This window comes from Micropterus salmoides, unplaced genomic scaffold (genome assembly GCF_014851395.1).
Source record: "Micropterus salmoides isolate LMB-PRFRI ecotype aquatic unplaced genomic scaffold, ASM1485139v1 Ms_hic_scaffold_3, whole genome shotgun sequence".
In the NCBI taxonomy this organism is placed as follows: Eukaryota; Metazoa; Chordata; class Actinopteri; order Centrarchiformes; family Centrarchidae; genus Micropterus; species Micropterus salmoides.
This window is the reverse complement of record NW_024042261.1, coordinates 37,231,178-37,244,649: the sequence shown is the minus strand read 5'-3', so window position 1 is coordinate 37,244,649 and position 13,472 is coordinate 37,231,178. Positions and strand designations below refer to the sequence as shown.

General features: G+C 42.6%; 1 protein-coding gene across 2 annotated transcripts in view; it reads right to left on the bottom strand.

Annotated features, from left to right (window-relative positions):
• The window catches only part of si:cabz01090165.1 (uncharacterized protein LOC100333421 homolog), a 358,553-nt gene extending 345,324 nt beyond the window's left edge, over positions 1-13,229 (bottom strand). The window contains exons 1-2 of one of the 2 annotated variants that reach the window (XM_038694087.1): positions 12,065-13,229; positions 11,781-11,947 (exon numbers count right to left, since the gene is read on the bottom strand). The gene's annotated coding sequence lies outside the window, so the exon portion shown is untranslated. Of the gene's footprint in view, positions 1-11,780 lie in introns of both variants that reach the window. The other variant, XM_038694085.1, reaches the window with a different exon arrangement.
• Positions 13,230-13,472: the final 243 nt, after the last annotated feature.

Here is a 13,472-nt window from a genome sequence, read left to right as displayed (position 1 = left end):
CCTTCAGATTGCCACTGCATCGCTGTTTGATATTTTTTTTGTTTGATTGTGTATTTTGTTCAAAAATACCAAAAGTGATACGTCTGTCAGTTAGCTGACTGTGCATCGATGCATGCAGTTCTCCAACCTCATTTGTTCTCGCTAGCTTGACAGTTTCTTAAACAAGCCTGATTCAAAAACTACTTGCTCATGTGTCCATAAGGATTTACATATAAACACATATACATATTTGCAGGTGAGGATGGCAATGTGCAGATATGGTTGTTGTTTCTGTATTTTCACCCAACAGGAAACAGATTTGCTCTTCACAACATCCACAGAATTTTAATATTTTGTCAGCCAATTCTGGAAAATGTGTTTTGATGTGTTTATATTTTAAGCAAGACAGTAAAAATAATCTCTCTGCCTCTCTCTTCTACCTTTCTTTTTTGTCCACGCCTCTCACATCCCATGCTCCCTCTTACTTTCCCTTCCTTAAACCTTCATTAATCTCTTCTGCTCCCCTCTTTCTGTTCCCATCACTTCATTTCTCCCCTCTTCTTTCTTCCTCCGTCTCCTCTCCACCCTTCCCTTTCCTTCCTCTGGCTCTTTCTCTCCTCCTCCCATCTATCCATTACCACTGTCAGTGTGTGACAGATTAGCTCTCATCTCACCATTACCATTTAATGACCCGGCCTTACATGGAGACACTCACCCATGAAACTCATTACATCAAACATGACATTCAGCTCACAGTGTGTGAGTGTGTGTGTGACAGGGAGTGTGTGTGCGTGAGTGAGTGCAAAAATGGATTTCTTGTTTGTTAGCCAAGCACACACACACACACACAAAAACAAGATTATTTATCATGATTATTCATTGATTTTAGGGACAACTTATTTTTATTGCACACTTAACAGACCACTGCTTTCACATCCATGTTGTGCTGCATTTCTGCTAATATACAAATCTTTGCATCAAAATAAGACTGGTCCTTGTGCATCATCTCCTAGAAGCAAAATATGAATAACATTTGTAGTCCACTGATTCTGGCTACTGCAGTGCCACGGTTTTGTTCGTACTCTGAACAGCGTTCCACGAATTCCACTGGAAGCGTATCAGACGTTATTGGCTTGTTGGTATTTTGTCCTTTCTGTGGTTCTACCTATTGCTTCTACTCTGCTTACCAGCAACGGCTCTCTGCGAGCAGGTTTTGTTCAGTTGTGTGCATGGCTGCATATCCCACAGGGAGCATTTCACAATCAGAGCATTTTGCCTACCTGATTTTGCATGACATGTTTAGATTTTGTTGGTGATCAGTTCTTGATTTTTGTACTTCTTCAATGATTAAGTAGTCTATGTAGATAAATGGTTCTTTTTTGTCTATTTTTTAGTTTAGTTTTTTTGTTGATTCATGATCAGGTCTGCACAGGGTGTATTTTTGAAAATTGACCAGATTCTCTATGCGGTTCTGTGTCTGACTTCCTGCCCAGTTTGATTAGCTCCGTGCAGCTTGATGTGGCTTTCCGTCAAAAATAGACGCGTGTATTCTTCGCGGAGCGCAGCAAAGCCAAGAGCTGCATCTGGGACGCTTCCAAGCATTGACTAGAAGGGCTGTGGTGACCAGCTCCGGCAGCCACGGCGCAGCGGACACAAGCGGACTCGTGGACTGCTGTCTACTCTGGACTGCAGCAGCAGGAGGGGGAGCTCACAGCCAAATCGCCCCCTTGGCTCTAAGTTTAGGAAGCGCTCGATTTGATATGCGATTTGATATGAGTTTTCCATGAGCGGAGCACAGATTTTAAAACGATGATATCGCCGTCATGTTCATTTTATTGTGGGAGGCTAAAATCATAATCATGATCAATATTCGATTAATTGTGCAGCCCTAAACCACACACACTCTCTCTCTCTCTCTCTCACACACAGACACATACATCCCAACAGATAGTGTCTATTTTTATCTCGCTGCTGACAGCTCCTTGTCCCACTGTTCACACTAAGCTGAGCCACATAATTGGCTGCCATCTATCCTCTTTCTCTGTCTTTAATTCCGCTGGTCTCTCCCTCCCTGCATCTTCCTTTGATATCCCACCATCCTATACTGTGATAACCCCTGCGAGTAGTGCGTTCAGAGCTAAAACCAAGCACCCATTTTCTGCCTCAGCAGGAGGGCTGAACTGCAGCAGGGCTGAATCACAGGCTGCGTTTCCACTGAGGCTCAATACAGAGGGATGGGTGAGAAGAAGAGAACGGGAGATTCAACAGGAAGAGAGGAGAATACAAAGGACGTAGAAACAGGAGTTTTTGGGAGCCAGACAGAGACAAAGGGAAGGAGACGGACAGAGACAGAGGGAAAATGACTGTCTCACAGGGTATTTTTAGGTTGCTATCAGGCGTGTTATTTAACACCTGCTGGGTTCTGTTAGAGATGAGAGAAGAGGAGAGGGCAAGGGAGGGAAGGAGAAGAGAGGGGAGGGAAGGAGACCAAATATGGACACATCCGGTGCCGCTGGTTGGAAAAACTGAACATGGCGGGTGACGTCACGATGACTATGTCCACTTCTTATTTACGGTCTATGGGCTTGATCAAGAGTGAAATACCTCCAAACTGCTGACACCTTGTTTTAGCTCCCTCCATGCTATGTTAGCTCTCCTAGCAAAGTTTTAGAGTCTACTTGAGTAATTGAATTGATCGGCGCCATGGATCAGCCCCCTTGTCGCGATACCGATCCATCCATCCATCTATCCATTCATCATCAACCGCTTATCCTGTATCCTGTGTGAAAGGCAGGGTACACCCTGGACAGGTCCTTGGCACCTTGGCAGTGTCACCGATAACCATCCAGGTATTTGAGTCAGTATCATTCCAACATCCAATATCAGTATCGGATCAGTGCCTCCATAATGTACATATATTTATATTTTCTTTCATTCCGTGCTTAAAGAGCTCAACAGTTGTGGTTCCACAGATGCTGATTAATAGATAGATGAAATTCAAATATCTCTCGTCTTGCAGTGAAAACAGATACAGTTGCCAGATGAACAGCCTGTCCTTGAACAATCAAGTTGTTTTGACTCCTCCAGAGATTGAAGGTTTCCCACAGTGTGAGGTTGAAATGCTGAAATGCAGGCCACCTCACTAACCTCATCGAAAGTCTAAGAAAGAAAGAAATCCTCTACCATTCCATTCCAGAAATAGACATATTTAACTATTGCAGAGACTTAAGACTTTATTTGGACTTGAACCCAAACTAGCAGGGATTAGAAAACCGGGGAAAAAATTAAAAAAAAGAGAGCGAACAGGAGCAATCAGGTTTCACATGAACAAAGAGTGCTGCTTTACTACTCTGCTAGGCTATGTTTGTGTGTGTGAGTGTGCACTCATACTGTGTTTGATGGACAGTGAAATGGAGGGTAAATCTACAGAGGCTTCACTTTACAGCAACCTCCATCTGCCTCACACAAACACACACACAGTCATGTTTCCATCGCTTCAGAGGACATTGCATTAACTTATATATATTCATTCCCTGGAGACTTACCCCAACAATAACCATAACTACAGCCTGCCTAAACCCAACTCTTACACTAACCTCTAACCAAGTACACTAACAAAGTCCTTACCCTAACATTTAATGATTTACATTATGGGGCATTTTGTCCCCAAAAGGAAGGCGGGTCCCCACATTGTCACTGTGTAACCAGATGTATGTCCCCACAACATTCCCCACACACACACAGCTCTGTGGTGCTCATGTATTTCTAATAAAAGTAAAATCCCAAGTCTTTTCATCTCTAAGGGGCATGACACACACACACACAAACACACACACCCCCCCACACACCCCCACACCCCTTTTGGGCCTTTGGGAGGCTCCACATGGTTCAGGTGGAGAAGCAGGCCAGCAGCAGCTCAGCCATAACGCCACACGACAGACAAACAGGACTGCATCAGGAGGTAAATGAAACTCACTGGCAGTCCACCACATCTTCAGAGACACTGATTTTAGTAGGTTTGTTCAAGAGCTGCTAACTAAGAAATATTTTCAATTGTCAATTCGGATTATGTTTTTCTAATTAAAAAAATATCTAGTCTATAAAAATCCTCCCCCCCCCCCCCCACGCACACACACACACACACACACACACACACACTCAACAACTCAGTGTACTGAACTCAACACAGTGTTGCTGTGTTGAGTTCTCTTAAATCATATTGCACTATCCATCAGTGAGCTGTCGGATATGACCTTCAACTTGAAAAAGAGAGAGAGAGGAATAAGTCAAGTAACAAAGAGAAAAATGAGGAAGAGGGAATAGAGGGGAAGGAGGGAGGCTGATCGACAGTTTTATGGAAACAGAAAGACAGAGCGAGATGTGACAAGCATTAGATCACTGTCCTGCTGAGATTAGTATGCTGACATCCATATTGAATTTACATTGGAGCTGGGCTTGTCATGTGTCCTCACACTGCCAGTTCTGGGGGGGGGGGGGGGGGGGGGCGCTGCAACAGGCCGGCTCATATTCAATTTAAACTTGACATGTTTTACTATTTTCTCATTAATCCCTCAGCTGTCACATCACATGTGAAGAATCACTCCGGTGGAAGGAGGAGGGAATGAAACTACCCCTTTGTTACACTTCAGAGTTATCTGCTCTGAGCTTTTAATTCAAATCCAGACTGGATCTTCACTGTCATGTGTGGGAATCTGCTTTATCATTTCACACAAAGAAAGTCACTAAGGCACAGAGGATGGACAAGAAAGATTTTTTTGGAAAAATGAAAAAAAGCACTAAAGTGTTGTTGATGTTACGGCAGCTCACTGATCATGTTTGGTTTAGTTTACTTTTTACTTACTGTATATCAAATAAGGAACTGTGGATTCCCAATTACTCTCTTCTTTAAGAACAGTATGTGTCTTTCTAGTCCTGCTACTGGTGATTATTATTATTATCAAGTACCCCTTTATTATGTGGTTGTCTACCTAAACAAATGGATGTATTTTCATTTGTTTGTTTCTAATTGTTGCACCATTGTAATGAATTTGAGCATTATGTTTTCAATAATTAAATATAAAGGTGAACTGCCAGAATACATATTTTTAAGGATTTTGTTGTATACATTACCAAACCAACCATAAACATGTATATACAGTAACTACCATAAAATCCAATGATAGCTGTATTGTTTTTATGAAAGAGTTTAATTTTGAAAATTAACATAACATCCAAATAGCAGAGCGTGTAGTCTAACTTTTCATAGCATGTAGCAGCCTGCAGGCAGAACACTAGGTGGCTAAAGGGTAATCTACTGTTGTTTTTATATATTACTTGAATAATTGTTTAATCTACAGTACAAAACATCAAAATAGTGAACAATGTTCATAACAAGTCCTTAGGAGCCAAAGGTGACAACTGGAGGTTGCTTCTTTGGTCCAATACACTGTCCAAATCCCTAAGGGATTCCCACATTTGAGGAGCTGGAACATGAGAATGTTTTGCTTTATAAATGGCTTAAATAATTTATCGATTATCACAATTGTTTTTCATTTTTCTGATTAGTCAATTAATCGGTTCAGTGCTACAATAAAAACAGATAATGATGTCTTAGTGACTCATTGTTAAAAACACTCTATTCCTTCATGCTACAACGTTGCCCATGCATGTGACTTGCAATTTAATTAAAAATTGGTCCTTGACCACCTCAACAAATAAAGGAATCCATATGAAACCCTGACACCTGGATAAAAACAAGTGTCTAGGTTGCAGGCAATGTTAGAAGCGATCATTTTACACCACTGTTAATTTCTCCAGTAGTCTGACAAAGCAAAGAAACTGCAATCCCTTATTTGGGCAGAAATCTAGGTCACACTTCTGTGGTCTATTTAGAAAAGGCTTTATCACTAAAGAATTTACAAAAATAAACTGGAAGCAAAACATGAGGAGGAGAGGTGAGGATGAGGAGGAGAAGGACAAAGGAGAAATAAATTAACACTTTATCACAGTATTTGCGGCATACTTCTGTGTCCTTTGAGATTAAAAACAAACTGTTGATATTACAAGACTGGGTAAAAACAATAAAATGATGACAACCATTCATTTCAAACAGGAAATTCATAACCAATCCTAACACTGGTTTTGAATCTAGTTATAGTACCTTTACAGTGACACTAATCATAATAGAAACAGGGAGTCTCAAAGTAAGCAGCATGTAATACCTCTTTACACTAAAAAGATCTATTCTAAAATGGGATGAAATTATAAATATACATGGCCTTTCTCTGTGCTTTAGGGAGGAATTTATCTAAATTGCAGTGATTTTAAGTGTATATTTTGTGCTGCAGTTGTATTGTAGTATTTTTGTTTTGTTGGCACAACACTGCTGCTATGATCCAAAGCAAAGCAAGTGACAGCGGAAAGAAAGTAAATCTGCTGATTAGAAGGACCGTGGGCCCAAAGAATGAAATACAAATAGTTGTCATCAATTTAACTCAATTATAATGTCTTCAGTAGAAAACAGTACACCTGCAACAGATCTTCCCCTGAACCAATCTGAGAATCTCTGGAAAGAAAGCAGTAAAGAAATTTACAGAGTAAATGCAGGCAAGGAAAGAGTGTTGGCTGGTTGGTTGGACGGACAGATGGGTGAAGAAACAGATGGGTGAATAGATGGAGGGATTGGGGGTATAGCTCTAGGCTGGGAGATTAAGCCACAGATTAATTCTTTAACCAGACAGGATACAGAATTTTCACTGGAATGTAAATCATACATTATGATTTGTGATGGCCTCTTACCTGCTTATCTGTCACTGGAGCGGGGTTATTGTTACATAACAATGCTTTATGCGTAACAAGTACCGGTTCTGGAATTGACTCTGGAAAACCAACAGCCTGCAATACATTTAAACATTTCTGCAAGACAGCTTGCAGAGATCAAAACACAACCTAATTCGCAGAGCAAGAAAAGACCTTAAAGGAAATTAGAAGTACTTCAGCCTGTTTTCTTTTTTTAGCTGGCAAGCAGATTTAAGAACAGAGGGGTCCAATCATAGACGTGCTGGATGGTGTGCCAGTTGTTACCAGACTTTGTAGCTGCCAGTAATATATAAAGTCTGTAATATTTTTAAGGTCTGAAGAGATACGGTTTAAAATAAGTAGACCTGCATTATTCCTAATGGCCAGCAGGGGGCAACTCCACAAAATGTCCGAGTGTGTAGAAGTGTATGACAAAATGACCTTGCTTGCCACTTGATGTATTACCTAAATAAACGCATTCCTAAAGGGATTATGGTCTCAATCGCAGGTTTCAAGTCTTCTTCAACACAGCATATATTGATTTAGCTAATTATTTAGAGGAAAATAGATGATAAATCAGGGCATACTTTAGGCCATCCACAGGGAACCCCTAGATTAGACATAAGTTACAGCAGGCCTGATTTTAACTTCTCCGTTTGATTTGTGGCCATTTAACTGTCTCATTTTGCACTAGTTACAAAGCCAAGCACAAGGAATCTGAACTATTACCTTTATTAGGTTAACAGATAGGCCCGATGTTGAGGCTGAATCGACATTGAATTACCCTCAATCTTTTACATCTGTTAAATCGTATTTTTCAACTTGCACTTGATTAGATGCTTAAGATGTCTGCTGGAGGAGCTTTTTATAAATAACAGTTGGGTCTTTTGTGTGCTGTCTGACAAGGGAAAATACAGCAGCCAACAAATGTGTCATAGGTAGAAGAAGGTGTAAAGCACATCAGAGTAGCATGCTGAGAGTAAGTGTGGAGGTGGGGATGTCTCCCTCTGTCTCTCTGCTAATGGGATGTGAAGCACATTGTAATGCTCTCCATATGATAATAGTCGCCACAAAACAACGCATCACTCCAGTCGCATTAATGCATTTCACTCTATTATCACACTCCAGCATGACACTGGCTGGCTTGCCACCAGGCTGTTCTTTTGCCTGTCTGACTTTGTGTCTGTCTCCCTGCCCACCTGCATGACTGGTGCTTTTATAAGTCAATCTGTCTCTTGTTTACTGTGTGTCTGCCTACCTGCCTGTCTGTCCGTCCATCTGCTGGCCTGACCGTCGTCTCTCTCTCCTTATATTCTTCCCAACTGTTTATTTGCCTTGCAAGCGTCAGCAACTGCATCACAATAACATGTACACAACTATTCATCCTCCTCTAAAAAAAACATACACAGTGAATTCAAGGCCCACAATTGGGATTAGGAAGTTTGACAGATTGCCAGACCTAGAGAAACACACTGACTAAAACACTTCCTTTCAACACATCCAGTCTAAATGTTCTGTGTTTTCTATTGCCTTTTCTGTAAAGCTTTCTCAGCTTGTAAGGCTCCCTTTAAGCTCCTGAAACCACTGCAACTTCAAATGCACCTCTCATGCGCTGAAATCAATTTAAATAAATAATCTTACACATGCGTTGGCCTGTTTCCTAATAACATATACACATATATATATTATGTTGTGTATTTTAATGACCCTGAAGCAGCACATATGAGCGGACTTATATCAATGATGAGCAGCTAGACTAAATAGTATAGGCTTGTATTCTTATGGGGGTCCAAACCCATTTGCAACCTATAAATGCCAATAAAATTTTGATTCTAAAAAATAGATTACAGTTCATGGCGAAGTATATATGGACTGAAACCACAATAATAATGGTCACATAAGTTATTGATTCTACTACAGATATTCTCCAGAGGTGGGAGGGTTAAGTGAGAAGTCAGGCTCAGTTGCAAAACACTGACTCTGAAGGTGGTAGTGTCTTGCTCAATAGCAACTCAGCAGGCAGGACTTTCACTAACATGCCTGTTTAAACCCGCAGAACATACTCTCTCCACTGACTACACCAACCCTGAAAGCTAATTTCATCTCCTGAGGTAGGGACAGGCAAACACAACCACTGGCTATCTGATGGAATGGAGAACGTCCAGGATGTCCAGCTTCTATGCACCCTTGCGCTGATACTCCTGAAGCGAGGCTGGTTATGTCTTTCAAATGAAAAGAAACACAGCCTGACTACATCCATACTACATGACTCTTTGTATGAACTAAAGTTCAATCACAAATCTAACACTTTGTCCAGGCTCGCCAGTCTCATATGGCACTTGAAACTGCAGTCAGCATGTCAGAAACTTCATGGATCTGCCCTCAGCCGTGTAGCTCTTTCAGTAAGTCTGCAGGAGCTCTCCATGGGCCTATGTCAGACCTCAGCACTGATATCGGTTGTTATTACTGTGTCCCTCAGAAAGCATCTAAGGAGCTATTCTTGATCCTGAATCCCATATTCAACCCTACTGTCTACCTAACCATTACTCTTTACGGTTCCTTGAACTATATCTACTCTCCCCATGGAACTGAAACCAATGTCAGACCTCAGCTCTGAGATCAGTCTCTATTAGAATGCCATTGGTCTTGAATTCTGGTCATCTTCTTTTAATCTAACTGCAAAATACAAAAAGCTATGCTGGATCACCACATGGTTCTAAAACCATGTAGGAGCTCACTGGCACTGAGCATATATTGGAGCTCTCCGTGGTGCTTAAACCGTCTAGAGCTCACTATGGCACTACAATGATGTTAGAGCTCTCCAAGTTCTGAACCCACGTCGGATCTCTCCAATATGCTGAAGATTAGTTAAACCTCACCACTGAGTTGAGTTTCTGTTACACTGCTCCTGGGACTGTAAGGAGCTCTGAATCCTAATCAACCTGTTTAATTCCATCCACAAACTACAAGCAGCTATGTTGAATTATGTTAGAGCTGTCCATGGTTCTGAAACCACATCATCTCTCCATTTAGTTAAAAACTTGCCATTGCTAGGAATCAGACTGCCTCTGAGGATCTCTCCATGGTCCTGAATTATGAACATTAACATATATTTGCATATTAATGCCGAATGTGTAGGCGACAAGGGACAAGAAGAAGCATTGTGGTTTCCTTTTGTAGTCTGTAGATAATGATTGGTCAATAATGCAAGTAGTATTGACCAATCACGTTTGAGCGGGAATTGATTGCATGCAGGTGAACAGTCCGTGTGGAAAGCGAAATGAGGCTGAACGCAAAATGCAATCTTGGAACCCTAGAGATTAGCTTTTCATAAATGTATCTGCACTAAAAATAATCATCAGGCGATTGCCGATGGGTTATGAGATTGCTAATTGGACTGTAAACAATTACCAGCCTGTGAAGAGGAAGCCTTGGCCTGAATATACATTATCCATTATCCGGAGATCCGCTAAGTTCACCAGAAGCCCCGAAACATTGGACATTGATCCCAGAAGCTGATTGTCGGTGGGTTCCAAGACTGATCCATGAACTAAAAGCAGCTTGTTCAGATGTCTGTGGAGATATTTTTGGACTGCTCTTTCAGATCTTTCTTTGAAACAGAAGCCATCTCAGTGTGGAGCTGTCACTGGTCCCTAAACACTCCCTGGCTCCCTTTATGCTTCGAAACCATCTCTCTGTCGTGTTGTGTTCTGTTCGGCTGTGTTGTTTCCTCTACTCTCTAAAAGACATACAGTCAGGACCATCATCATCATAAATAATATAATTAAGTCAGATTTTTTAACGTACTGTATGTGTTAGTGGTTTCACAGGGAAGCTCTGCCTGCACAGTGAATTACCAATTCTGAGAGAGCAGATCTTACTTTGCTTCTTTCTTCCTACACGTAGAGTCAAAATCTGCATATCTTTGGTGAACTTATGTAAGATTTTGGTTAACATGTAACATATATTGCAAAAATATCTTAATGTTTTTTTTTCCCCTGCAGGATTTTTTAATCATTCAGCCCTATTGCTCTTCTACTGCCCCTTCTTTACTCTCCTCACCCTTCTCCCATCCTTCCCCTCTCCTCATCTCACCTATGCTATCCTCACTTCCACACCTCTCCTCTGACCTTGTCTTTTCCTGTATCCCTTGTTTAACACTCTTTTGTGATTTCCTCCCATCTCCCCCTCCTCCTCCCTCCTTGTCCTCTACTGCTCCATCTACTCACTTCTAACATATTTCCTCACCTGCCCCTTTCCTGGATTCCTGGATTCCTTACCTCTATTCCACTTTCTTTTCCTTCCGCCTAGTTTCCTTTTCCTCCCCACTCTCCTCCCCTCTTGTGTTCTCATCTCCTAGCCTCCTGCATAATGGATGTGGCTGTAACGCCAGTCAACTGGAGCGGCATGATGAGGCAGCTTTAGAAACAGAGAGTGAGACAGAAGGCTCCCCCAAAATGGGTTCTATTACTGCGCTCCCACACACACGCGCGCGCGAACGGATGCAACCATACGCGCGCAAGCCCAACGTACACGCACGCACACAAACAGCACGCACACATTCCCATACAGGCACGACGGGGCTGCCAGCCTGTCCAATGCATCACAGCACAGAAGTGAGACGCCAAATAACAATTAGCCTTTCACCGTTTGAACCACCAGAGAGAACACTGTCAATAGCGCGAGCGCAGGTGTGCTAGATTTTAGAGAGCTCTAAATAAATAGTCTGCAGCCTAAGAGAATGGCAGAGTCTTCAAACAGTGCCAACACAGGCGCAAAAAGAGAGCAGTCACACACAGAGCGAGGTTATGGCAGAGCCTAATCAGATTACAGCGATGATTCATTTCCTGGGCACTAAGAATAAAACTATTGTTGGCACCGCGATGAGCCCGGCATCCCCGTGGCAGAAAAAAAATCAACTGCATAGCTGAGCTCGGTCCCACCGAGCATCCTCCGCCATCTCACACACCCTGCATTATTAACAGCCGATCAATCAGCCTTACCTTCATCGATCTCCAGCTCTTCTAGTCTTGTCTCCAGAATCCCTTTTTCTTCCTCGGCCGATCCGTCCACTAACAGATGAGTTAAATCACAATGAGAAGGCTTTAAAAACGGCGGTCAGGCTCGGCGGCTTATCCCAACTCCTGGTCTCCTATCCTGCGAGACTCCTCTTCCATCCACACAGGGAGAGAGAGGCTATCTTAGTAGTTTTCTGGGGCTGAATAAACGGGAGTGTGTGTGTGTGTGTGTGTGTGTGTGTGGGACCGGACCGCAGAAGCTGAATTACCGCAACAGACGTGCTCGCAGTTAGGCAGAAGAAAAAAGGGTGGCGAACCGGGAATCCAGGTGCCGGTGGTCTCAACGTGCAAACCCACGACAAGCACCCACGTACACATAGATCCTCAAACGAGAAGGGTGGGTGGATGGAGGGGGTCACACGGTTGCTGAAAAACTCCAATTAGCCTCCCATTCGCCCTCCAAAGCCTAATTGAGGTTACTCCAATAAGGCGTTTAAGGTAACATGGACGTAAGAGCTCGTGCCATCAGTGTAAATTTTCTCTTTCATTGGACACAGTCCTCAGAGATATCCAACGCCAGAGGAAGCAGAGAAAAGTGATGTTGGGAGGCTAAATAGCTAATCTCAAGTCCCAATATAAAAAACCAGTGCGCAGCTCCGGTTTGTGCTTTAAAAGACAAATAGCCTACTATAAGAAACTACAGACCCACCAACACTGAGGATGTCCCTGAGCGCAAATAACCCTTTCACTTATCCGAGCATCCGTTTGGGGGATAAGGACGACTGGTCTGCTCTCAAAACATGCAGCTATTCCTCCAGGTAGGGCCTATTTAACACATAAAACAATTTGAATTCCAAAAATATTCCAGTAACATGCGCGGTTGCCATCTGTCAGCACGCAGGGCTGGACGCTGGCTGTCTTTTTTCCTTCCCAAAACCAAGGTAACAAAATGAAATCCCGTCCCGGTTTCCTTATCACGGGTCCGGGCGGTGTCCAGCTGCGTCCTTCCTGATCAACAATAAATCACACAAGTGAAAACCGACACTGATAATCCAGGGTAGAGCTCCGAAAACATTTGAAATAAAAAAAAAACTGTTTAAGGGAAATTAAAAATCTGTTTAAAATGCAATGACTGAAGCTCTACTTTCAACACGCCAACATCTCGGCAAATATCTCCTAGTGGAGACCTGCCTGCAGCGGGCTTTTCATACCGAAACTCGCCTATTTTTAGAGAAAAAAGATCACCCCACAGTTGGAGACTGTGGAAGCGTAATCCTCGGCGAGGCTCCGAAACGTCACACGTCGGTCTGTTAATTAATCCGCTACATCCATCTCTGTCTGATCCTTTCATTCAGCTACAGCTGCTGCTGCAGGTATTTTTGACAGACGGTTAAAGTTTGAACTTCAGCCGCAGATTCCAGCGCGTGCTTCCCGCCGGTTGGAGGCGGCTGCAAGTGCACATGGCTGAATGAGTGGCACGGGAGGGTGGGCTGTGCAGTGCGCAAGAGAGGCTGCGCAAGGGGTTAGAACAAAAAGACACACCCTATCTATCTATCTATCTATCTATCTATCTATCTATCTATCTATCTATCGATAGAGATTAAATTGTAACTTCATTGTTACCACTAAATTTATGGGAATTGCGTGTAAACATAATATTGAACTGATAACATGTTT